We start from the raw sequence: 26,870 nt of genomic DNA on the forward strand, positions 1-26,870 counted from the left end.
GCCTGTTCAATATGAAGACTCCAAGACCTAAAGGAAAGATATATATTGAATAAACCCATATTTAAAAAGCAAAAGGCAAACAAAAAAACTAGCCCCTTGTGGCTGGGGAGATTGCTCAGCAGTAAAGAAAAAGACATGGGTTTGATTTCCAGCAACCACCTAACAGCTTACAACCACTTCCAACTCATTTTAGGGGATACAACTCCCTTTTCTGACTTCTGCACGCATTGTACACAAGATATATATACATATATACATGAAGAAATACTCATGCACATAAAACAACAAAAATAAATCTTAAGAATTGAGTAAATGAACAAAAACAACAATAAAAAAACAGCATCTTTAGGGCTAAAGAAATGGCTCAGCAGTTAATAGCATGTGATGCTCTGGGAGATGACCCGTTTGCTTCCAGTACCTATGTCAGGGTCACAAACACCTGTAACTCAAGGTCCAGGGCATCCAGAGCCCTTTTCTAGCCTCTAAAGAATCCTGTATACATGTAGCATGCATTCACTTGCACACAAACAGATAAATACATACACACACATGCACACATAAAAACAACAAACATACATACACACATATTTTTTGAATACTCAAAGAATCAGAAAAGACATACAAACCACACCTATGTACTACACACACACACACACACACACACACACCCCTTGAGTGTGTGAGCTCCATCAGCTCCCCTTGATCTGCCCTTAAAACATGATTTTAGCAACTATTTCTCAATATATTTTCCTTCTCTGAAAAAGTCTCCATTTCTAAAGATTATATAATCAGACTTTATGTTTCAGAGAATAGAAAAAGTACCAAAACAAGATACAATATTTTCATGACTTTTTCAAACATTTAAAAAAAATAAACCTCTGTTGAGACACATTGATTATTTAGTGAGTCTATATATTTCATGATAGTTTATATAAGCTAAGAGGAAAATTGTGTTCCTATATCTATATTACCATGCAAAATTATATGAAAAGTTAAGGAAGTTTAAAATACAGAGATAACAAAGGAGAAAGGGAGAAAATAAGCTAAAACCTTAACGCCACCACTCTTGTTTCACACACTTTCTTTTTTTTTTCTTTTTTCAGTGGATATTATTGAGCGCTGCATTTTTTTTCTCTGCTTACCTCCCTTCTTCTCCCCTCCCCTTCTACCCTCTCCCATGGTCCCCACGCTCCCAATTTACTCAGCTGAATCTTGTCTTTTTCTACTTCCCGTGTAGATTAGATCCATGTATGCCTCTCTTAGGGTCCTCACGGTAGTCTAGGTTCTCTGAGATTGTGATTTGTAGGCTGGTTTTCTTTGCTTAATGTCTAAAAGTCACTTATGAGTAAGTATATACAATATTTGTCTTTCTGGGTTACCTCACTCAGTATGATGTTTTCTAGATTCCTCCATTTACCTGCAATTTTCAAGATGTCATTATTTTTTTCTGCTGTGTAATACTCCATTGGGAAAATGTAACACATTTTGCTAATCTATTCTTCAGTCGAGGGGTATTTAGGTTATCCCCAGGCTCTGGCTATGCCAAATAATGCTGCTATGAACATAGTTGAGCACATGTCCTTGTGGCACAATTGAGCATCCTTTGGATATATACCCAAAAGGGGTATTGCTGGGTCTTGAGGAAGGTTGCTTCCTAATTTTCTGAGAAACTGCCATACTGATATCCAAAGGGGCTGTACTAGCCTGCACTCACACCAGCAATGCAGGAGTGTTCCCTTTACCCCATAACCTCTCCAGCATAAGTTGTCATTGGTGTTTTTGATCTTGGGCATTCTTATAGGTATAAGATGGATCTCAGAGCTGTTTTGCTTTGCATTTCTCTGATGGCTAAGGATGTTGGGCATTTCCCTAAGTGTCTTTCAGCCATTTTAGATTCCTCTGTTGAGAGTTCTCTGTTTAGATCTGTACCCCCATTTTTTTTTTACTGGATTATTTGTTCTTTTGATGACCAATTTCTTGATTTCTTTGTATATTTTGGACATCAACCCTCTGTCTGATGTGGGGTTGGTGAAGATCATTTTCCATTCTGTAGGCTGCCGTTTTGTCTTATTGACTATGTCCTCTGCTTTACAGAAGATTTTTTCAGTTTCGGGATTACTTTTCTTTGGTTTTCTTTAAGGTATTTGTTGATGTCTTCCAAGTTCTTGTTTGTCTTTTCCTCTCTTTCTTTGATGAAATTTTTCATTTCGTCCTTAAGGGCCTCAAACATTCTCCTAAAGTTATTTTTAGGTCATGTTTTTTCTGCTTCATCTGTATTTGGTTGTTCAAATCTTGCTGTTGTAGAACCACTAGTTTTTATTTGTGCTGTGTTGCTGCTCTTTGTGGTGCTGCATGTGTTCTTACCTTGTCTACCCATCTTTTCCTCTGATTGGTGTAGTTGGAGCTGTGTGTGTCTCTGTTAATCAATCTTCCAGGCGTCAATAGATCCAAGGCTCAAATGGTTGCTCCTCATGGTGCAGTCAGAGCCATGGTTCCAGTCACCCCATTGGTCATTCCGTGTTCCAGGAGGTCACTCAGTGCTCCCAGGGTCGCTCTGCAATACTGGGAGTCATTAGAGTCTGCTTCCACTGAGGTTGCTTGCTTGGGGCTGCTTCTGCTGAGGTTGTGGTCTTGGGCATGCTCTGGAAGAGGTCATTCAGCTCAGGCCTACTCCAGTGAAAATAACTTGTTTGGGCCTGCTTCAGCAGATGTTGCTGGCTCTGGTCTGCTACCTCAGAGGTCACTGATTCATACCCGGTCCAGCAGAGGTCTCTGCTTCAGGCCTGCTCCCTCAGTGGCGGCTCTCTTGTACCTGTTTCTGTGGAGGTTGCTGCCTTGGGCCTGCTCCAGCTGAGGTAGCTCGCTCATGCCCGTTCCCACAGATGTCCCTGGTTTGGGCCTGCTCCCTCAGAGGTCCCTGATTCGTACATGGTCCTGCAAAGGTCTCTGACTCAAGCCTACTCCCTCTGCAGTAGCTCCCTTGTCCCTGCACCTGTGGAGTTTGCTGCCTCAGGCCTGTTTTGGTGGAGGTCACTGGCTCAGACTTGTTTCTGTAGGCACACCTGGCCTGAACCCATTCCTGCAGAGATCCCTGACTTGGGCCAGGTCCTGAAGAGGTCTCTGGCTCAGGCCTACTCCCTTGGAGGTCCCAGACTTGAGCTGGACCCAAAGAGGTCTCTGGCTCCTGTACATTTTCTAATACTTTTCCTTAGCAATGACTTTACCTTGCATGACTATGCAAAGTTGGAAGAAGTTTACATTGAATTTACAATTATAATATTAGTCAGTTTTTAAATTTTATAACAACCCTTATCTATAATAAAGTTTTACAATATATTTAAAGAAAATTATTTACAAAGGATTTAATAGTAGTTAAGAAATACAGATTATTTTAACATCTAAATAGTATAAATTAATTTAAAAGTAGTATCATGAAATATAAATGAGTATTGTTATAACCTGAATCTATTCCCAGATGCACAGAGGTAATAAAGAGAATAATGAATGAAGATAAAATAAATGAGCTACAAAAATGTAGTTTGAAGAAAGTAAATATCGTTATTATAGGATGGGAAAATGTTCTCTAGTTTTTCTTAAAGTAAAAAGCTCTAAAAAATAATAGTGGGAAGACGAGCAAGGAAATAACAAGGGGTTTCAAAGAAGAATTCAAATTTGACATATGACAAATAAACTTATATTTATTAAATATCTATAAACATAAAATATTAAGGATTTTTTTTAAATTTAAGAAACTTACATTATTTGTAGTTTTGTAAATAATTTTTCAAAACTCTTCATGTGTATATGTATGTTTGTGTGAGTTTTTGTGCAGTATATTCATGTCAGATTCCACAGAAGCCAGAAAGAAAGCATCAGATCTTCTGGAACAAAAGTCTGTGAGCTACCATATGAGTATTGGAAATCATACCCAGATCCTCTGCAAGAGCAGCAAGTGCTCTAACTACTGAGCAATCTTCCTCCCTCTTCTAATACTATCTTAAAAGTGAGAACTCTGGAGCATCCCCATCACACCCCATCACACAGTCTGTCTGGCATGGATCTCCACATGGAATTCAGCTGTTTGTATACCTTCAAACTAGTCATTTAATAGGTCCATAACTTAGTTTCACTGGCAAAATGGTGGGAATACTCTTTTTTAAGGGGTACCTAAACATCAAATGCTTTCTTGAGAAGTTTAACATACAGTAGGCATTATGTATACCCTATATTTTGATATTTCCAGTTTACCTCTGATAATAATAAATAGAGAAGAGGTTATTCATTGTGCATTGGTGGAGAGGGAGGAAACATGATTTTCATATGAAAACTGGAATTTCTCTTTGAGTGGTAATTGGGAATAAATATACAATTCCACCATACACATATCTTTGGAAATACAACCTGTAACACATGCAGGGTGTTCATTTAGCATTGTTTGTACTAGAATAGTAGCTGGGCAATCTTTGAAGATGTGACTGAAGGGACTGATAAAATTGTTTTCATGAATTTATGAAACTTTTTTGTGTTTGTGAAGCAGGGGTCAGTGCATGTACTCCAACAAGACATATACACAATGTCAGAAAAGAAGTTGTAGAAATGGTCACATAGAAAATTGACATTTATGTCCAAAGTTCATAGGTACATGATGATGTGATAAAATATGTAGAAGGAAACATTAGAATATTCTTAAGTTAATTTGTCTGGCATGTTATTAAAGAGGTGAGGAAGAATTCTACTTTTCACTTTGTATCTCTATGATGTTGATAACTTTACTAATTTATAAGATGTTACTTTTACACTAAGATTAGAAATTGAAGCCAAGAGCATTCAATGGAGAAATTAACTGTGTCTTGGACTCCTGAGGGAAGAAAGCAACCTCAGCTGACCACGTTTCTCTTTCTCTCTTTCCTTCTTACTTTCGTATTTCTCAATGCCTATGATGGATTTATTAGCAGATGCCTGAGGTCAGTGGTTCTCCACCATATTTGTTTGCGTCAGAAACAAACAGGCGCCTCCACAGAGTAAAGAGTATTCCAAAGTCACATGAAGGGGCTTCTTCCTTCTGTACTCTGAAGAAGTAACCCACCCTGGAAACTAGGTAAGGTGTGGGAAACACCACTGGAGAGAAAGATGATGAATGCAGCTCTTGAACTCTCTTTGCCTTGTGTCTGAGAACTTAGATTTGTGATTTGCAGCAGATATGCGCAACTTCTACATCTGAGGGTGTCATGTGTGAACATGGATGGAGTCTGATATCTCTCTGTCCTTTTAGAAAGGAGTACATCATCACTTAGTAGTTTTTAAGATAACAAGCTTCAGTGTATAATATTTTTTAAAACCTAAACAACAGCGAAAAGGATCAGGTTTTTCTATTTTTAATGATTTTGTTTTTCTCAAGTGATAGTTCGGCTGTCGCGGATGTGGAGTAAGGGGGATGTTCCTCCATTGCTGGTGGGAGTGCAAACTTGTACAGCCATTTTGAAAATTCTCAAAACAAATTCGTTTTAAATAATTGCTTTTTAAATTTTTCCATTTTATTGAAACATAAATTCTTTTCTCATACAATACAATTTGAATACAGTTTTCCCTCTTCTGCTCCTCCCAGTTCCTCCCCACCTCATCCCCTCTCCCTTCCTGTTTCTCATTAGGAAAGAACAGACTTCTAAGAGATTACAGCAAAACATAACAAAATACAATATAATCAGATAAAACAAAAATCATCTATCAAATTTGGACAAGACAGACCAACAGAAAAATACAAGAGCCGCAAGAGACAGCACAAAAATCAGAGACCCACCTATTAAGTCATTCAGGAGTCCCATAAAAAGCACTCAACTGAAAGCTGGAGTGTATACACAGAGGACCAGGTACAGGCATGTTTAGGCCCTGTGACTGTGGCTTCAGTCTCTGTGAGCTCACATGAGCTTTGCTCAGTTGTTTCAGAGGGCCTCGTTCTCCTGTGTTCTCAGTCCTTTCTGTCTCCCCTACTCTTTCTGCCCTCTCTTCAGAGGGGTTCCCTAAGCGCTCCCTCTCTCTCTCTCTCTCTCTCTCTCTCTCTCTCTCTCTCTCTCTCTCTCTCTGTGTGTGTGTGTGTGTGTGTGTGTGTGTGTGTGTGTGTAATGCCTAACTGCGGGTCTCTGTATTTGTTTCGTTCTGCTGCAGGAGGAAAGCCTCTCTGATGATGGCTGAATCAAGCACCAACCTGTAAGCATAGCAGAATATCATTAGGAGTCATTTCTGCTGTCCACTACATTAGGTTTCCATTCAGCGCCTCAAATGTCCTTCAGTTCTAGCTGTCCCTCTCTTCTTTCCCCCTCAGTCTTGTCTTCCACTTCTTCCTATCATCTGATCTTCCTCTTCCTGTTCCTGACCCAGCTCCATTCCATGCATAAAATCTATTCTATTCCCCTACCCAGGGAGATCCGTGTGTTCTTCCCATTCCCGACTTCTATGCCTATCCCCTTTTGGTCTATGGATTGCAGCTTGATTTTCATTTATTTAGTTGATAATACCCAGACATAAGCAAATGCATACCATATTTATATTTCTGGATCTAGGATACTTTACTATTGATGTTTTTTTTCTAGTTCTATCTGTTTGCCTGTAAATTTCATGATGTTATCATTTTTAACAGCTGAGTAAAACTCCATTGTAAATGTATGACGTTTTCTTTATTTATTCTTTTGGTAAGGGACATACAGGGTGTTTCCAATTTCTGGCTATTATAAATAGAGCACCAATAGCGTAATTGAACAAGTATCCTTGTGGTAAAATGAAGTGTCCTTTGGGTATGTGCCCAAAAGTGGTATAGATGGATCTTGAGGAATTGCCATATTGACTTCTATTGTGGCTACACAAATTTACTTTTTATACTGGGCCATTGTGACAGATGTATCCAGAGACTAGTGATATTTAATTCCTATTGCACTAATGGTCAATGGAATTATGAAGAAAGATGACTCTCACATTCCTGGCCTCAAAGGAATAACAAATTTGGGGTTGTTGGAAATACAGAAATGGTTCTTTCTATTTCAATACACAGAAAGTTGAATCATGTATGCAATATGGAGGAAAATGTAAAAGCATGGTGGAGTTTAAACTAGAAAAAAATAACTTCAAAACCATCTTCATGTCCCCTGAGTCCTTGTGTAACACTCTACAGTGCTCATCCTTAAAACCACCCTCTCTTGGTCTCTTCTGAATTTTCAGACTTTACCCACTCTAATAACCGACCACAGGTTGGTATCTGTATATGCACGAGAAACCTGGATTTCTTCTTTGTGCATTTGATCTACCTTGCTTGATGTTATACATTCTAGCTCCCTCCATTTTCCTCTAAACTTCATTTGTCTTTACAGTTTAATACTATTCCTTTGTAACATAACTTCATTGTCTATTTGCTGATCTACGTCTAGGCTTAATGCATTTCCCGGTTCTCATGAGTAGAGCTGCCGTAAACATGGGTGTGTGATGGCTTTTGAGAGCAGATGTAGCAGAAATCTAAGGACACTTAAGATCCTGTCCCTTCTGTACATACTGTATGATCCCCTCCCATGAGGAGTGGGCAAAACATCTGAACTTGGCCAGACAGCCACTCTGTCCTCAGAGTGAAGGACAGCGCATCAGATCCTTTTAACAGACTCAACAGAGTAAGACACCCCTTGTAGAAGGAGTGGACTACATGGTCAGGACCCCAGGTCAGCTCCTAAGTGCTAAGAGTGACTCTGGCAAACAGGAAACAATTCTTCAGCTCTGTTAGCTGCATGCTGTCATCTGTTTGGCAAAGAACACCAAGTCCACAGGGAAGAGAGCACTGTTCTCAGAGTGATTTCAGCTGGGGCAGACTGACCTGTGCTCACTCATACATGCTCTTCCAACCCCACAAACTGCAGAAAAATATACTTGGTGCTGTGGAAAGCAGCTTGTTATGTATCATGAGGGATATGCCTTTGAAGGTCTGCCAGGATCAAGAACACCATACTTTGTCTCATGAATAATTTGTTGATGGCTATTAGATATTTATTATAAAACATTAGCTCTGTCTAGCCAAGTCCTTCCTATGATTCATATACCAAACGATTTTTATTAAAGTCATCTCTTGAACATGAGTTTTGCTGTTGTTGTTATTTTTTAGTATGAAGATTCATTTTACTAAAACATCTGGTTTTTTTGCTGTTGTTCTTATTTTTTTTTTAGTATAAGAAAGAAGACGGAGAAACAATTATTATATGTATTTCCAGTTGACCTAATGGGGGAACTACCTCCTGGTAAACTAAGTGACATAATCAAAATTGACTAGAACTTGCTTGCAGTATTAGATTAAGAATGAAAATACTGCCACTTAGATAATTTCCCTGAAAACAGCTAAAGCCCAAACTTCATTTCAATCACAAGAATAAACAACACTTCTAGATCCTACCTCAAGAAACAGGAACTTCAGTGTGGAATTTCTACATGTTTTCTACATGTTTTACCTCCTTCTACAATGAGTGTCTCCCTCTGTTGTGTCTGTTAAAACAATCTGATGCGCTGTCCTTCATTCTGAGGACAGAGCGGCTGTCTGGCCAAGTTCAGATGTTTTGCCCACTCCTCATGGGAGGGGATCATACAGTATATACAGAAGGGACAGGATCTTAAGAGTCCTCAGAATTCTGCTACATCTGCTCTCAGAAGCCATTGCACACCCATGTTCATGGCAGCTCTACTCATGAGAACCGGGAAATGCATTAAGCCTGTATGTTCATCATTTTATTTACTGAATAATTCCACATGGTGAATCCCAAGCAGAAAGGAACGAGGTCTATGTTATAGTGAATTTTTTTCAGCTGTTGAATTCCAAACTCTATTTTGCATTGAGTGCAAGTTTTCTCAGTGAACATATCAGCTAAATTTTCATTGGAAAGGTGACCTGCTTTGAGTTGTTTGCACTTTTTCCCTATAGTTTTCAAGCCCATACTTTCTAGATCCTGTATTTCTATACATAGCTTAATTCTTAACACATTTAGATCTTCTCCTCTGAAAACTCAGCTATACTCCCAGTGTCTTTGATATGCATGCCTAATTTGAAATAGTCAATGAATTTTCTAAGTTACACACACACACACACACACACACACACACACACGAGAGAGAGAGAGAGAGAGAGAGAGAGAGAGAGAGAGAGAGAGAGATATTGAGAAATTAAAAAAAAAATTAATGAGCTGATCCCAGATGAGTTCTAGTTCATCATGACAGGTATTAAGTTATAATCAGTGTTTCCCTCATTGAGCTTATTAGAAGGTGCACACTAATTTTTGATACACTTTGGGGATTCAGAGCTAGAGGAGAAATGATATCAACTGATAACTAACCTCCTTGGAAATTGGCAAGTATACAGAGACTGTAGGAAATCAAGGGTCAAAAGGGAAACTTGAGAACAGAATTCTCAGATGGCACAGAATCATAAGCAGTGTACCAGTGTTGGGAAGGAACAGTAGTAAAACCAGTTTCAGATTCACTGTTGAGGTATTACATGGAGGCTCTAACTTGCCCTCTGTTTTGAATCTTGTTCTCAGGCAGACATCTGTCTGTGTGTGACGCATTTCTCAGGTTGGTGCGAACTTGTGTAGAGAGAACACTTGCAGATGGTCAGAGCCTGGAGTTAAGATTCACTTCAATTACCGATTGTCTAGTAAATATCTATCAGGCACCTGTTCTCAACAGTAATAAGTTATAGTGTGTCTTTGGTTACCACCAAATCCTGCAGCTTTCTTAATTATTATCCACCAATTTACTGATCACCTCATAACTATTAGTCAACTATTATGAGCCAGGCTTGATAATAAAATATATTCATTTTGTTCTTACTGGAATAATTATATCATGCAATATGCTACCATTATAATTGTGTTTTTGCTAATACTGTATTATTGAAACTGCAGTTACAAGAAGGATATGGTGAACGCACACACACCACATGCACACACAAACAGACACAAATACACTCACATATCCTGCACGTTTGCATTTCCAGCACGTGAGAGGCAGAAGCAGGGTTCAACCCTGGCACCTCATCCTGTTATCCCAATCTTCAGAAGTGGAAGTAAAGGCAAGAGGATCAGAAGTTCAGAAATTCAATGTCATTCTCAACTGCATAGCAAGTTCAAGGCTAGGCTTGGCTCTAAGACAACTCAATTATAAAACAACAAAAAACAAATAAAATATGCTAGTCATTGTTCTTGGAGGTTCTGGTAATAAGTGTGGGTTTTGACTGAATTTAAATATAAGCATACAGTTCTCATACACAATATGAGAGACCCAAAGCTCAACTTGTGTGTGTGTGTGTGTGTGTGTGTGTGTGTGTGTGTGTGTAGTATGTGTACATGTGAGTGTGTCTGTAAGATGGGGTGTCCACAGAGGCCAGAAGAGGACTTATGATCCTGAAACTAAAGTTACAGGTAGAGTTAATGTCGAAGCCACACAACATAGGTGCTGGGATCTGATCTCAATGGATGGATCCTCTAGAAGAACAGCAACTCCTCTTAACTGGGGACCCGTCTCTCCAGCCCCCAGAAAAACACATTCATGTTATATGTGTGTTCTAAGAAATAATTCACACTGAAGGAAAGGAACAAATCCCAAGTGAGGTGTCCACACCTCCATGGTGAAGTGTTGAACTCTTTGGGGGAGCCCTCCTTCCACCAACACGGTTACAACCACAGTACTCATATAGAACAGACACCTGCAACCTCCCTGCTATTTGTTCATAATTCCTGCGAAGCTAACATGACAGGTACTTGCCACATGTGTGTAGCAGAGTCCATACCAAATCTCAGCTTTAAAAATAAAAGCAAGATATCCAGACTACATAGCCCATAATTCCATCTTGGAGGTGGAGTTCCTATTGTTTCTGAAGATCACTCCCTGTTGGGAAAGGTTTACTAAAGGAATTGCCAATGAACCATATGGTTCTTTGATGTTGTTAACCCAGAGAGATGATGAAAAGAATTTCAGAAATGATACCTCTGATGTCTAGCCACAACCCAGATGCATGGCAACACACCTCAAACAGTCCTATTTAATCACTGTTGGGCAAGGGAGTAATTTTTTAAATTGCCGTTCATACATGTATGTTTAAAAGGTGAGATGTGTGTTAGCTTTAACAACATTCCTTCCCTGAGGTTTTAGGAGGTTGACTATTGGGTGAAGTTGATTTATTAATGGACCCATTGTTGCCACAGTTGATTTCCTCAGCTGTCTCATTGCCAGTGCAGCATAACCTTATTTCAAGTCCAGGAAATGAAAGGGGTAGATACAATATGATGAAATTGGTCATTAGTAGAATTTTCCCATACCTGGGAGCATAGGCTTTTACTTTTCTGTGAGGTGCCGGAGAACTTAGAAAATATGCTTGTTGCTTTGCATGTAAATGGCATGATAAGCTAGAATCCTTAGAAACTCTTGACCATTCATTAGACTCAGAACTCACAGTCGAGTTCCTTTCACGGTGACTTTTAACTGTCAACTTGATACAGGCCAGGGCCATCTGAGTAGAAAGTCTCAATTGAAGGATTGCGTGAGATCAGACGAGCTGGTGGCTGTACCTGTGGGGTTATCTTGACTTGGTGTGGAAGGGCCCAACCCCATCCCTAGGCAGATGGTCCTAGGTTGGACAGGAAAGCTATCTGAGCATGAGCCCATGAGCAAGCTAGCAGGCAGCACCCTTTGTTCTTTCTGCTCAGGTTCCTGCCCTGATGTCTCTCAGTCAGGCACTGTGTTAGCCAGACAAATCCTTTCTTTCCACAAGGTACTTTTGGCCACAATGTTTTATCACAGAAGCAGAAAGGAAACTAGACACCATCAAACTTCATTTTGCTGTTATCGAATCAGTTGCCCACATAGGAAAACCACTAAGTAAAAACATTACGATAGGGAACTGTGTCTTGAATACAAATCTGTGGACTTAGTTAAAACCTAAACTTAAAACATCTAACTTAATGGGTGGTTTATAAAAAAGCATCAGATAATTGGAATTCCTAAATGGCAGAGAGAAAGTCATATAACACAAAGGTGCCCTGGTGTGGTTGCAGAACATGGCGTTCTAGTGTGGAGGAGGAAAGAGAGACACCTAAGTGAGCAGGCATTCCTGGCACACTGGCATGTTCATTTCCAAGTACTTTGAGATTACAATTTGATCCCTAGGGCCCATTTTGAGTTATTTTATATATTATGCCATGAAAAAATTATATATGAATAGTATATAATAATGCAATGAAGTCATTAAAAACTGCAGCTAATTGTTTTGAGAGTTGTTGGGTGGCTCTAGATTTTACAGCATATATGTATATACACATTACATGTGTATATGTACATACGTACACACACAGACACACCTACATATATACTATATATATATGGGTTTTGGCACTGGTTTTTATTGACATACTTCCATATTTTGGTGCTGCATTGTCGTGGTGAGCAGAGATTTTAAGTAAATCCACATAGATTTTAGAATAAGCTTGTCAATTTAAAAAACAATCTCAAGTATATATGGAGCTTGTGGCTGAATCCCAGCACTGAAACAAGACCACTAAACAAAACATAGCACAACACCTCTAGGAGGATTTGATGAACCTAGGGTGATGATCCGGAAGATTTGAGGAGAGTGTTCCCATTAGAAACCATTGACTCTGGCTGCAAATCCATCAGCAGCTCATTTGCATACTGTTGCTCGGGTCCTGCTGAAGAGGCCTTACATATCTCTTGTCAGACTTAGTCCTGGCTATTTTCAGAATATCTTAGCAGTTTTGATTTCTGATTTATTGTTAACATCCAGAAATACAGCCATCGTTGGCATCCTGAATCTGTGTCTTAGGACCTGGAATTCTGTACTGGACCCTTGTACCATGGCTATTTTTTTTTTCAAGTTTAAAAACTGGACAGTTAGAAGTTATCTTTGTGTCCTTGTAGATAACTGTAGCAGAAAATCAAACGCACACCAGGAGAATGAGGCACGCCCCACCCTCCTTTCATCCCCACCTCTAAGACAGTAACACACTTACAGCATTTTCTGGAGAGCCTTGGGTCTCCCTGACCAATCTGTACCATTTCCTACAGAAGAGGGGAGGAAAGTGCTCCCACACCTCCCCGCTGGGTGACACTGGCCTCTCAATTTCTTGTTTCCTTTATAATCTACCCTAGGATAAACATGGTAAGAAAGCAATTTAAAAATTCTTGTTTTATCATTTGTCTCCTGAGTTGTTTAACTGTTCTCTAAGCCAAAATTCGTATTCTGATAGTGTACAGATATTTTCTATATGAAAACCATTAAACTTTGGTTCTTATTGCTTTAATTTTGAAGCTACATACAGACAAATGGCATTCATTACATCATTTTTATAAATACATCACATTATATTTTCTTTGTTGCTTCTCCCTGCCCCCACCCTCACCCATATGTCTTTTTGGACCTTTGGCTGATTCCATTCCTCCTCAACACAGACCCAACTTCTACTTGCTTGTCACGTATATTCCACTGCCCTCTCCTTTCAACCCCTCACTGAGCTGGGATCTTCTTCTCTTTTCAAACAGTCCTCTTTGTATGTTAATGACCCCACACATGCACACAATTGTGCACCACACATGCACACCCACGTGTATGCAGCATTACATGTGGATTCTGCACGTGAGAACTCACTATTTGTCTTTCTACCTCTAACTCTGTCTTATTCCTCAGAAATTTAAAACTACTTTATTCTTCTAGTCACTTCTCCAAACTCACCCACAATCTTGGACCAATGATGTCCTTTAAACAACAACAACAAATGAACAAAACAAAAAAAAATTAAGCAAGGTCTCATTAGGTAGCCCTGGTTGGTATAGAACTATCTATGTAGACCAGGCTGTTCTCGATCTCACAGGGATTCACTTGACTCTGTTCCCAAGTACTGGATTGAGGTGTGTGCACTACACCCTGTCCACAATGGGTTAAAAAGGTGGCACACATCCACTACCATTCATTGCCATTCCATCTGAAACCATTTTCTTGTTAGAGGGTCATGCATTTAAAATATAAATCTCACATTTTCAATGCATTCCAAAATATAAAACAACTTAGAATAAATGAAATAACCCTTTAAAAAAGTTTAAGTTGTTATGTCAAGCTGAAAAACAAAGACTGGAGGGCAAATAGCAACAAATGGGATTTATTCTATACTTAGTGAGAATTCGGAGGCCAAATTTCCATGACACCATCATTTTACTTCACAGACTCCTTTGCCACTAAAATTTCCATTGAGAGCAGAGTTGCTTTTATTATTGGCTCTGCCAGAATATATATATATATATATATATATATATATATATATATATATATATATATATATATATATATATGTCACCTAGGAAAAACTAAAAAGCTGGTGTGATGTTATATGCCTTCTAATACTAGGACTCAGAGGGCTGAGACAGGGAAAACATAATTGCAAACTAGTGTGAGCTGAACAGTAAAATGCTGTCCAGAAAATAAAAAAGAGGAGGAAGAGAAAAGAGGAAGTAGGAAGAGGAGGCAAAAAGGAGGAGGGGATGGGAAGAGGAGAAGGAGGAAGCACAGAGGAGATTGTCACCTTCTGTTTTTATAGATCAGGGAGTAGTTTTTTTCTGGTTTCTTTTTTTAAATTTATTAGTTTTTTTTTTTAAAATACCAAAACAAGTTCCCACTCCCTCTCCTCCTCCCATTCCCTCCACATACCTTTTCACCCCACCCCCATCCATTTCTCTTAGAGGGTAAGGCACATTGCTTTGTGGAAGGTCCAAGGTCCTCCCTTACTAAATCTAGGCTGAGCAAGGTATACATCCTGGATAAATCCTGGTGCCACTGCCAGTGGCCTCTCAGTCTGATGCAACTGTCACCTACATTCAGAGGGACTAGTTTGGTCCCATGCTTGTTCCTTCCCAGTCTGGCTGGAGTTGATGAACTCCTATTAGCTCAGGTAGACTGTTTCAGTGGGTGAACCCATCATGGTCTTGACCTCTTTGCTCATATTCTCATTCCTTCCACTCTTCAACTGGACTTTGGGAACTCAGTCCAGTGCTCCGATGTGGGTCTCTGCCTCTATTTCCATCAGTTGCTGGATGAAGGTTTTATGTTGATATTTAAGATATTCATCAATCTGACTACAGGGCAAGTCAAGATTGAGCCCCCTCTCCTCTATTGCTTAGGGTCTTAGGCAGGGTCATCCTTGTGGATTCCTGGGAATTTCTCTAGAGCCAGGTTTCTGCTCACCCTACAAGGGCTCCCTCAATCAAGATATCTCTTTCCTTGCTCTCATCTCTATCCTTCCTCCATCTCGACTATCCCATTCTCTCAAGTTCTCCTCAACCGTCCCCCCTCCCCTCCTCTTCCACTTCTACCATCCCTTTTCCCCCACCCCCATGCTTCCAATTTTGTCAGGTGATCTTTTTTGTTTCCAATTTCCAGGTGGGTCTATATATGTTTTTCTTTGGTATCACCTTATTACTTAGCTTCTCTAGGATCATGAACTATAGGCTCAATGTCCTTTGTTTACAGCTAGTATCCACCTATGAGTGAGTATATACCATATTCATTTTTGGGGGGTCTGGATTACCTCTCTCAGGATAGTGTTTTCTAATTCCAACCATTTGCATGCAAAATTCAAGATGTCTTTTGTTTTTAACTGCTGAGTAGTAATCTAATGTGTAAATGTGTCACATTTTCTTTATCCATTCTTTGGTTGAAGGGTGTCTAGGTTGTTTCCAGGTTCTGACTACTACAAATAATGCTGCTATGAACATAGATGAACAAATGCTTTTGTTGTATGACTGAGCATCTTTTGGGTATATGCCCAAGAGTGGGTATTTCTGGATCCTGAGGTAGGTTGATTGATCAGGATGTAATTTAATTCAGGAATAAACTAAATAGATCTGGCGGCACTGGTCAGCCTCAAACTGTCAAAGCTATGCTTCTTTTCCTCACTCTAAGCCTTGGTGTAATTTCTTGGTGTCACGCTCAGATTCCATGCTCGGATGGAACATTAAATTTGCCTGCTTTGCTAATAATTTTTTCGTGTGCTCTGTTGACTGAGAACACATCACACTCATGGCTGTTTTCTCAGAAACAGCAGCCTGGGTTGCAATGAATAATGCATGTGGAGACATTGACCTCCATTACGGAAGAGAGGGACTGAAACTCAGATTTCTGAATGTCACTTCAAGGGTGAGATCTCTACTAATGTTGATTAAAGTCTCTTCAGAAGACTGGAAGCTTTTAAGGAAATTATAAATATTTCTTTTCAGCTCCACCGAGACCAGACATAAGATCTTCTCATTCTTATTCTGTTAGTGATGATCGCTGAATAAGCCTCATCTAATTTCTGTTGTTGCAGTTGTTATGGCCAGAAATTCTAGGCCTCAAAGCAAAAATAATAGCTTGAAAATAATAGCACATCTCCTATTGAATTAATAAAAATATCCAAAATTTGGCTGTTCTGTCTATTAGCTGTGAGCTCTTAGCTCTGATTGGCATCTCTGGTGAGGTTAATTATACCGTTATCTGAAAGGAGTCTAAAAGACCTTATTTAAAAGTCAGTTGTTGGGGTTGTGGAGATGGCTCTGTAGATTGGGGAACTTGCTGTACAGACAGGAGGCCTGAGTCCATTCCTTCCACTTCATACTGACCTGTAATCCCAGGATTATGTAGGGTGGAGACAGGAAGATTACGGGGGCTTACTGCTTACCAGCCCACTCCAGGTTCAATGAGAGTGTCTGTCTTAGGGTGGTGGGGGTAAGGCAGTGAAATATAGAACCGGACATGCAGTGTCTTTTTCTGGCCCCTAATGCTTGCAACCACATATGCACAACATAAATTAGATGACTACATACATGTACCACACACGGTCACATACATAAAAGCATTGTAAAAGTACAATGTCCAGAACACTCTCATATCAACATGAGAAAGGGAAAAGAACACTTGCATTTCTAGAGGGTGCTATTTGCTGATCATGGGGTAGGTTTACATGGCTGTTACATCTGCTGTTTCTTTTCATCTTGAAGATGGGATTGCCCTGGTGAAAGCTTTCAATTCACCCAACACAGCTTAAATGGCAGTCAATATCCATGGATAAATACTGAGAGGTATTTTGATGTCACGTGGAACTTGACACAATAAATAAGGAGGAAAACCCTGAAAAAAAAAAGTAATTCTGAGAAAAATACGAAGCCTTTTACAAAGATATTTGTTTATATTTTAAAGGGGTTGTATTTGAGAAACAGCGAGGTATAGAGAACCCTTTCCAGATCACTTCACAAAATAGCTGGGGCCACAATAGCACACCTATTTTCATGAGCACAAACTTCCAGGTGTGCTAACCACAGCCATGTAGGTGTAGCAGCGATGAGCAGACAAGCTGCTCACCAAGAACTAGGTCAAAAGTGAAACAAATAAACAAATAACAATGTTTGACTGTCACACACACATGGCTTTATTTATAAGGACATTTTAAGTTTTGTGACAGCTCAGAAGTTTGAGAAGGTGTGTTTTCTTTCAGACAGCGTCTCTCACTGAGACCTAAGGATCGTGGACTGGACAAGTCTGGCTGTCCAGCAAGTCTTAGGGACCTTCTGTCTTCACAGCCCCAGTACTGGGGTTACAAGTGTTTGCTGCCATACCTGACTTTGCACCAGGGTTCTGGGGATCAAATTCAAGTCTTCATACATGCACAGTAGCCTTCCTCTCAGCCTGTAAGTTCCTCTCAGTGTGTAAGTTATCTCCCATTTGACTGCGTATTTAATTACATTTGAAACAGATATTCTTGGAAACTGAGGTCTTCAGCATTGACACATCCATGACCATTTTACTCATCTGAATTTTCTGCCAAATTTATTGAAGCAAATGGAGAAGCCAAGACATTAACTGACAGCTCCCCCAAATCCACTTTTAAAGCCTTGATGGCTAATTCCAAATCCTCCATTATGGGTTAGAGATTCAATCAAAATTCATTTTCTTTCTACAATGTGTGCCAAATCTTTAACTAGGTGTTTATAAGGACTTTTGTGTTTTGCAGAATTTTCATAACCAGATTTGTATGAATTTCATATATAATGTATATTTCATGTGTTTGCATGTGTGCACACACTCTTGCTAGTGTCAACCCTTAGCCAAGGTAAGACTTTGTACTGGCTGGTTTTGTGTGTCAACTTGACACAGGAGTCATCAGAGAGGAAGGAACCTCAGTTGAGAAAATGCCTTCATGAGATTCACCTGTAAGACATTTTATCAATTAGTTATCAATGGGGGAGGGTCCAGCCTACAGTGGGTGGTGCCATCCCTGGGCTGGTGGTCCTGGGCACTATAGGAAAGTAGGATGAGCAAACCAGGGGAACCAAGTCAGTAACCAGCACCCTTTCATGGCCTTTGCATCAGCTCCTGCCTCTGAGACCCTGCCCTGTTTGAGTTCCTGTCCTGATGTCCTTCAGTGATGACCAGCAATTTGGAAATGTAGGCCAAATAAACCTTTTTCTCCTCAACTTGCTCTTTGGTCATTGTGTTTCATTGCAGCAAAAGAAGTCCTAACTAAGATAGAGGCATACTACGTTTTTTTACCTCAGACTTGGTAGTCAACATAGACTATGTTCTTTGACAGCCAAACTACAGCAGAACCTAGCTCATTATGGATGAGTTCTGGAATACTGGTTGGAACTTTGTACTGGCAAGCTTCTTTGCTTCTAAGGTCACTGAACTTGTATCTCGATCCTCTAACGGAGGGCATGTTTTAAAAAAGCAAACAATACATGAGCAGACAATTTGACAGGGGCAATTTCTTGCATTGTTGCCTGCCCTTATGCTTCTATGACTTTGTAAATACTTGCTGAACTTAATGTGCAGAGAGGGATGATGGCTTACAAATTGGCAGATGTAGGCTTTCCATTTTAAAGCTGCCAATTGGAATGAAGTGGTTTAACTTTGAAAGGTTTACCTCTCACCATTAAGTAGCCTTTTGTGGTTAGGATACAATGCATCTTCTTCCAAGATGGGAACTCCACAGATCTGTTTTTGTTGTGTGGAAAGCAATAAGGAAGACTAACTGGCTTCCCCATTTCTATATCTGAGTCGTATTTGGAGCTTGCAGAGGCAGTGACAGAGTGGTGTTGCCAGGGCAACTGGCTCACATGGTTTTGGTAAAGGCAAAGTACCAAGACAGGTCCCTGAAATCTAGAGACCTTGGGATATTCCTGGTATATATCAATGCATATGTGATGGCCCCAGATCATGGAAGCTGAGGATTCAACTCAGGCTGAGGTTAAAGCCCAAAGTACCAGGATATATAGCAAACACTGGGGTGCAAGGTTGGTGAGAACTGAGTTTTCACCTAAAGGAAGCAGGAGAGAATTCTGTCCTGGTTCTAGACAGAGGCCAGCTCAATTTCTGCCTTGCTTTTAACTCTTCTCTTTTCTTCTCTCCTTTCTCCCTTCCTCTCCCTTCCTCTTCTTCTCCCTCCCTCCATTCCTCCTTTTTTTTCTTTTTATTTGCTGCTGGCCAAGTAGGAGGTGCCATCTGTATTGAGTTGAAAGAGAGAGAGTTAGTCCATTAAAATTGCACACAAGTGCTGGGAGATGGATCAGGGTTTTATCTGCTAGTCTGACGACCTGAATTGAGATCACCAGAACTCATGTAAAGAACTGGACTTGGTAATGTGCTTGCCTGTGACTCCAGAACTGAGATACAAAGGGGCAAAGTTGGGAGAATTTCTAGGGCTCAGGTTGCTGGCTGTCATTCTAGCTCCATGTTCAATGAGAGACCTTGCCTCAAGGAAAGAGAGTGCATTGTGATTGAGCAGGACACTCTGTCTTGTGCCTACATGCATGGGTAAACTCACTTTCATATACCTGTCTACCTATATACCACATAATCAAATACACAGAACTGTGGAAGAAACTCTTCCAAAATCCTATGAGTGCTCAGTGCATGTCAACTACTGCTTGATCAGTTTTCTAAACACTGTCCTACTCAAGAGGATACAGTATGCTGCACCCAAATGAAGACACACCAGTCCCTTCCCAAGAAATTGCCTTTCTACTCCCGAAATAGGCATCTTTGTTGTTGTTGTTATTTGAGACAGGGTTTCTCTGTAGCTTTGGAGCCTGTCCTGGAACTAGCTCTGATAGACCAGGCTGGTCTTGAACTCACAGAAATCTGCCTGCCTCTGCCTCCCAAGTGCTGGGATCAAAGGCACGTGCCACTACCACCTGGCCGAAAAGGCATCTTTTAAAGTGAGGATTGCAATACTGGGGCTTCGGCTTCCAGGATTATGGTATTTGGTGCTATGCATCGCGGTATGGCGGTCAGGCCCAGTTATGGATATATGCTACGTGTCCTGGCCTACTCAGGATAAGACAGTTAAGCTGAAAACACAGTTCTCGTTCTATGGAGGACAGCTAACCTTGCTTGCTTGTAGTGCTCCTCATGAGCTTAGGTGGAAGAGTAGCCTGGAAGTGGTCTCTGTCATCCCTGAGAGCTCAACAAGCGGTGGGGTGTGGGAGGGACGACTCTGTCTTATCCTTGCAGCAACTGAACTTCAGGATACTTCCTACACACAGAGTCCAGTTAGATTTTGTGGCTGTGCTTCAGTTATTATCTACATTCCTCCTGAACAGTAACTACCTTTCTGTATTAAACAAGGGCTTATACTAATATATGCCTCCCACACTCAGGAGTGCCAGGACCACCATCACCGAGTCCAATGACAGATAGAGCATCAGCCTGAAGGTTATGCATCCCTAGCTTGATGAGTGCCCTTACTAGTGATTTATAACAGATGCAACTTCTATTCTTTTGCTTGTCTTTCAGGGTTATTCAGCTTGTACTGCCTACTTTCTGTATGTCTCAGAAACAAATTAAGACATTTTTTAAATAAGTTAGAAAAAGTACATTCCTTGATTTCATTCTTTTAGATATCTCCACTGAATCTCCCTTTCTTCATGGATGAGAAGTCCTTGCTACAGACTGCTGAAATCTCTGCCAGTGTCTACACCGCTCTGGAAGCCCCCACCCTTGGCAATGATGGTTTCCCTGGCATCTGCCTGGGTTATTTAGTGAGCTTTTCCTACAGTGATCAGTTCCATCAGCCCCTCTAATGTTTATGTTTGAAGTGAGTTTGCAAATACCTTTGTTCTGCCAAATGTAGCAACTCAGGCCTGATCAGACACTCACTAGTGGGACTGAATTTTGGGACTGAGTCTGTGGAGTGGATTTTCCAGTAATCCTATTTCATCCCCTGCCATTTTGAGAGGTTAAGACTACTAAGATTCCTACAAAGCCATTGGGAGTGTGTAATGTTATAATATTTTAAATTATTCCCTTCGCTGATAATGAGGCAAAAGCAAGGAACCTTTTGACGAAGACCAAACAAAAGCCATGTGCTCTCTCAGCAGAGCACACCCTACCAGTCTTCCTGGAGTAGAGGTTCTGAACAACCTGATTCCAGTGACTGGTTCAAAGTCATCCTATGACATCCTGCTCCTTCTTTCCTGGCTTTTATATCAGGATAAATAACAGGCCCCAGTTTAGTATCTGAGGGAACCATCCATATTGGGGTTGGGGGTGGAAAGAATATCTGGAGTCTCTGATGTGCCAGAAACCATAGTGATAGCCCCTGAGTCACTTAGCTCAGGTCACTATGACAAAGTTTCACCGGACAGATGACTTAAGCAACAGGAAAATTTTCTTCACTATTCTGGAAGTTGAATTCTGGGATCAAGGTTTGGGTAACATGGACGGCAACTTCTCCCTGTGTTCTCATGAGGTCAGTGCTGTGTGTGACTGTCACAATCTCCTTTTATCAGATCGTATCATGGCTACCCTAATGATCTTAGTTTTGCTTAATCACCTGTTTAAATCCTCCTCCAAATACAGTCACATCCCCAGGGACAGAGATCGTGTAGGGAATAAGACTTCAGCTCATTTGGAGATAGATGACCATCCCCTAAGAGTAGCTCCCTGAGAAGTTCTGTTAGCCCATGTGGCCAGCCTGATTGCATGTTGAGAAGGGTTCTAGGGTCCCTGAGCAGTGTGGAGAGTCATGGCTCGGACAGTGTGATCTGACTGAAGAATGCTGACTATGAGAACAGTTTTGTGCCTATACTATATCAGATCAAGCTTTCCTTCTCACTGTCACACCTTGCTCATCCTGTCCCACCTTAGCATTCTTCACTAGCTGAGGAGAGACCTGAGTTGATTGCTGCCATGTCCTTTTATCTATCCCTCCTTAGGACGTAAATTGTATCAGTCAGATGAGGCTAGCTGAAGGTGTCAGCATGGTGCTCACAGTCCCTCTCCTCTCTAAGAAGGTGGTTTTTTTTTCTTTCTGTGCTATACATTGGAGAAAAAGTTACTAATTCACCAGCCCCCACTGTAATTAAAGATACAATGGCATGGGATACCATATCAGCTACTTCTCTCCTGGCTGTGTCAAAATGCTTGACAAAAATAGTGTAAGATAGAAAGTAATATTTTTTTTGACTTGTGGTTTGAGGAGTAAGGTCCAGTGTGACAGGAAAGTCATGATTGCTACCCTGGGTGGTAGCTGGTCACACTGTGCCAAGAAGCAGAGCAAAACAAATGCTCCTGCTCGGCTCAAGGTCTCAATTTTTCCTTCTCACTAACTTTAGTATCTTACTCCATGGGATTATTTATTTGTACTCTAGCAAGTAAAGCTTGCGTGAAGATCAGAGGATGGTATTAGTCACTAGTTAACCATAGCTGTTTGGAGGTCTGTACAGACAGGCAGGAAGTGATATAGCTTGGTGGAGTGAGGAATATTAGGCAGGAGGAGACAGTAGTTTGGCCCCCTTTTAGCTGAGGAGTTAGCAAGGCAAAAGTTGGCTATGGCTTGCTCCTTTCTTTCTTAGTTCTTTCTTCATTTGCCCCAATATCTGGTTCTAGTTTTTTATTATTAAGAGTAACTAGAACTCATGCAAAAAACTGATGTTTGAGATATTCTGTAAAGGGAATAGCATATTTCCACTTTTGAAAAAGAACTGCAAAACTTCAGGAAGACAAGAAGAGTCCCTGACAGAAGATCTTAAGAGACTTGGCCATTCATAAAGTTCTCTGTTAATTCCAAGTTCTAAATTGCCAGTGCTGACCATCTGGGGAACATTCATGAGAGCTTATTTCTTTCCTCTGGCTTTCTAAAGTCCTGAGAATAATGTAAATGAACTAATAAATCCCACCAATCAAACAGTTAAACATATGGTTGGACAAGATGGTTATGCCCATAAAGCTTGACATGAATGAATCTGTTGTCAACTTGGTGTGAGAGAACATCTGCCCATGGTGAAAATATCAATGGATGGGTTTATAGTGTTGGGCTCACTTAAAGCCCTAAGTGGAACCGTGATAGTACCCCCCCCAAGTCTTGGGCAAGTGACTTCAGTTTATCTTAAATGACAATTAACCACTGTGAAATTTTCTTTTTTCTGCAACTATTAACATTTGCTCTGTGTTAAACATACAACTTTCTTTTTTTTTAAGATTTATTTATTTATTATGTATACAACATTCCTTCCATGTATGCTTGCATGCCAGAAGAGGGCGCCAAATCTCATTATAGATGGCTATGAGCCACCATGTGGTTGCTGGGAATTGAACTCAGGACCTCTGGAAGAACAGTCAGTGCTCTTAACCTCTGTGCCATCTCTCCAGCCCCCACATACAACTTTCTATTACATGCTATTGGTTTGGCATTTTCAAGGTTTTAAAACAGAGTACCCATTTTTCAGAACTTTTAGAATCATAGTCATGCCAGAGCTACACACATAGTAGCATTCAGTATGTTTATGTGGTAAATACAAACACAGCTGAAGATAGATGCCTTTTTATCATTTAAGAATAGAACAGGAATCAGTGACATGGGGCTAGAAAATCTGAAACTAAGTTTTGAAGAATTGAGGTATAAATGGTCAAATAGGAAAATGATAGCATCTTTGCAGAAGTATTAGATAGTGTAGGGCAAAACATGGTTATTACTGAGAATTAGAGGATAAATTAGATTGTAAAAATTAAATGGTCATATACAAAATAACATAGTGAGGTGATCAAACTCTGGTCTGATAGATCAAAGAACTAATAATGATATTCTTAGTATCTTAAAATAATAAAGTAAGTGCAGTCAAATATCTCCTCACCTAGTTAAATACTCACTTCTGATATAAAAAGTAGCAACAAATCTTATTTTTTCCTATATTTTTGCAATAGAAAATATTGTTTTGCATGCTACTAAACCCTATAATCTAGAAACTATAAGTTATTAGTTACTTTCTCTTTGTTGTGATACAATGAGTGAAAATGTAGTTTAAGGCAGGAAGAGTTTATCTTGATTCACAGTTAGAGGGTGTAGTCCATCATGGTAGAGAAGGTTCATAGAACTAGGAGAGTGAGGAAGTGACTGGTCACATTGCATCTGCAAGTCAAGAGCACCGAGAGAGTCATGCTTGACCTCAACTGCCTCTCTTCTTTATGTGCAGTAAGGGACACCAGTCCATGGAGTAGTACAGCCCATAGTTAGGGTGAGTCTTCCTGCTCTAAAAATCTAGAAACATCCCTCATAGGCTAGAAAAATTCCTCAGGTTTAAAAAAAATTCCTCATAGGCTAGGAAACTCCCTCATAATGCATGCCTGGAAGCTTGTCTCTTCTGTGATTCTAGATTCTGCCAGGAAGACACTCAATATTAATCTTTGCAAATACTATAAGATGTCCTAGATTTATGCTGTCACAACAATGCAACAAATCTTGTTATAACCTTAACATCTCTATGAATTTGAATACCACTGTGTAATTATTTCTAATACAAGTAGATTGTGTGGGGTCTTGAGCGATTTCTCAGTTGTTACGAGTACATATTGCTCTTCCAGAGGACTTCAGTTTAGTTCCCAAAACCCAAACCTTTGTTGCATAATTGCTTTTCAAAAGCAAAATACAAAATAAGACTGAAGAAAGCCTTACTGATGTATATAGAAAGAGGAGGTCCAGGATTGACAAAAGCAGTCAATGATGCTCAGCATCTTTTCTTTAGATGAGTGGTTCTGAACCTTTCTAATGCTGAGTGTGACCCTTTAACACAGTTCCTCATGCTGTCGTGTCACCCAACTATGAGGCTGTTTTTGTTACTGTTTTTCTACTGTTATAAATTATATTATAAATGTCTGATATGCGACCCCCAGGTTGAGAACCACTGCATTGGAAAAATCTTTAACATTGGTTGATGATTCTGTGCCAAACAGAGGTCCCAAAATAAAACTCTGATAGTTCCTGATAGACACAAATCACCATGAAAGTTTAAAATAAAAAGAAACTATTTGATTGCTACGGGAGTACCTCCTGCTACTTCAGCCAATAGTCGCTGAAGCACGAGCCCACAGTGCTGTGGGAGCGCCTTCCGCTCCGTCAGCCAATAGCCGCTGAAATACCAGCCCACTGGGGCGTGGTATATTTCTCTTTAAAAGAAGAGCGGCAAGCTCGGCTCGGCCTCTTGGTTTTGGTTCCGGCTCCTGCTCCAGTGACTAGACTCCTTTCCTGACGGTTTATGTGCATGTAAGTTTACCCCCCAAAATAAATACCCCTTTAAAACATAACTGGTGTGGGATTGATTCGCCATTATTTGATGTTCTGTTGCAAGGGACTTTTATGGACAGTGTAAGAAGTATATATTTTAGAGTTCTCATCTGAAATTAAAAAAAAATAAGCAGTGCTTTCAATGTTTAGGGTGCTCTGTCAGGTAGAAATATTAATACACATGCAAGAAATAAAAGCACTATAAAATGACCACAAAAAGGCATCATTTGAACTATTCATGCTGAGGGTTTAGGAAGCAGTAAAATCTTGCTCTACATATCTCAATAAATATTTGAAAATCAGCACATGCCCTGGAGCTCTAAAAATTGTTTTAATTTGTGCATGTACAACTATGAAGTCTTTTCAAAGAAACATGGATGATGTGTTTAGTTATCTATTTCAAGGAAAGGGCACCTCCTGTGTGGTGCCTTCTCTTCCTATTTAGCCCTACTGATCGGCATTGTCTCTGCTTTCCATTGCTGTGTGACATTAAGCCCTCCGTGTCTGAGTGTCCAAGAGACACGTATAAAGGAGACAGCTGGATCAGCCCACTTTCAACTTAAGGTGGTGACTGGTCTTCCTATTGAACGATCAAAGTCTGCTTGAGGAAAATTTCCAACGGCCAGGGGAATGCCAAAGATTCCAGCCACGGGAAGGCACAGGCATTCTGCTTCTCTGTAAGTCACATGCTTAGAGATGAGTTCTTACACTCTAGTAGTCGGTCACCATCCATGATGGGAAATGTTTTCTCCTAAAACTGGACAGTATTTGGCTCTTTATCCAATAATCAGTATTTATTATGCCAGCTCCATAAAAGAAAATACTGGGATTGATGTTAGTAACCACCGTCAAGTAACGCTGCCAGGTTTATTTTATTTCATTGCCAAAGCTTGCTGTGTTTATGTGCTGGTGTTTCACCATGAATGAGCTAGCCTTTGTTTCCCTGTTCAGTTTTTTTTTCTTTTTCTATTGGCTATGGTACTCTGACCGCAGTCACATGAGTCGGTCTCTGCCTTATGTTCAGAGACTCTGATAAAGTTAATCTCTTATACTAACTGGGTGTGAGCCAGTGTTTTGAGTTACTGCAGCAGAGAAGCTGTGAAGATAAACTACACAGCAGTATTTACAGCCAATTGATTGTGAAACATATGGGTGCAATCCACCCTCCCATGAGGACTTTCGAAAGATGGGAGACTGCTGTTTGGGGGTAATCTGACATGGGGTCTGTAGTGTTCATTTCAATATTCTACAGTTTCCACT

At 40.2% G+C, this 26,870-nt stretch overlaps 1 long non-coding RNA gene across 2 annotated transcripts in view; it reads left to right on the top strand.

The window, feature by feature from the left end:
• The window catches only part of LOC146891972 (uncharacterized), a 196,833-nt gene that overhangs the window by 61,316 nt on the left and 108,647 nt on the right, over positions 1 to 26,870 (top strand). The window contains exons 1-2 of one of the 2 annotated variants that reach the window (XR_015005076.2): positions 4,935 to 5,098; positions 6,163 to 6,204. The exons of the other annotated variant lie outside the window; for it this stretch is intronic. This is a non-coding gene — a long non-coding RNA (uncharacterized LOC146891972). Of the gene's footprint in view, positions 1 to 4,934; positions 5,099 to 6,162; positions 6,205 to 26,870 lie in introns of those variants that run through there. 2 annotated transcript variants of the gene reach the window in all.

This window comes from Myodes glareolus, chromosome 14 (genome assembly GCF_982192425.1).
Source record: "Myodes glareolus chromosome 14, mMyoGla1.1, whole genome shotgun sequence".
In the NCBI taxonomy this organism is placed as follows: domain Eukaryota; kingdom Metazoa; phylum Chordata; class Mammalia; order Rodentia; family Cricetidae; genus Myodes; species Myodes glareolus.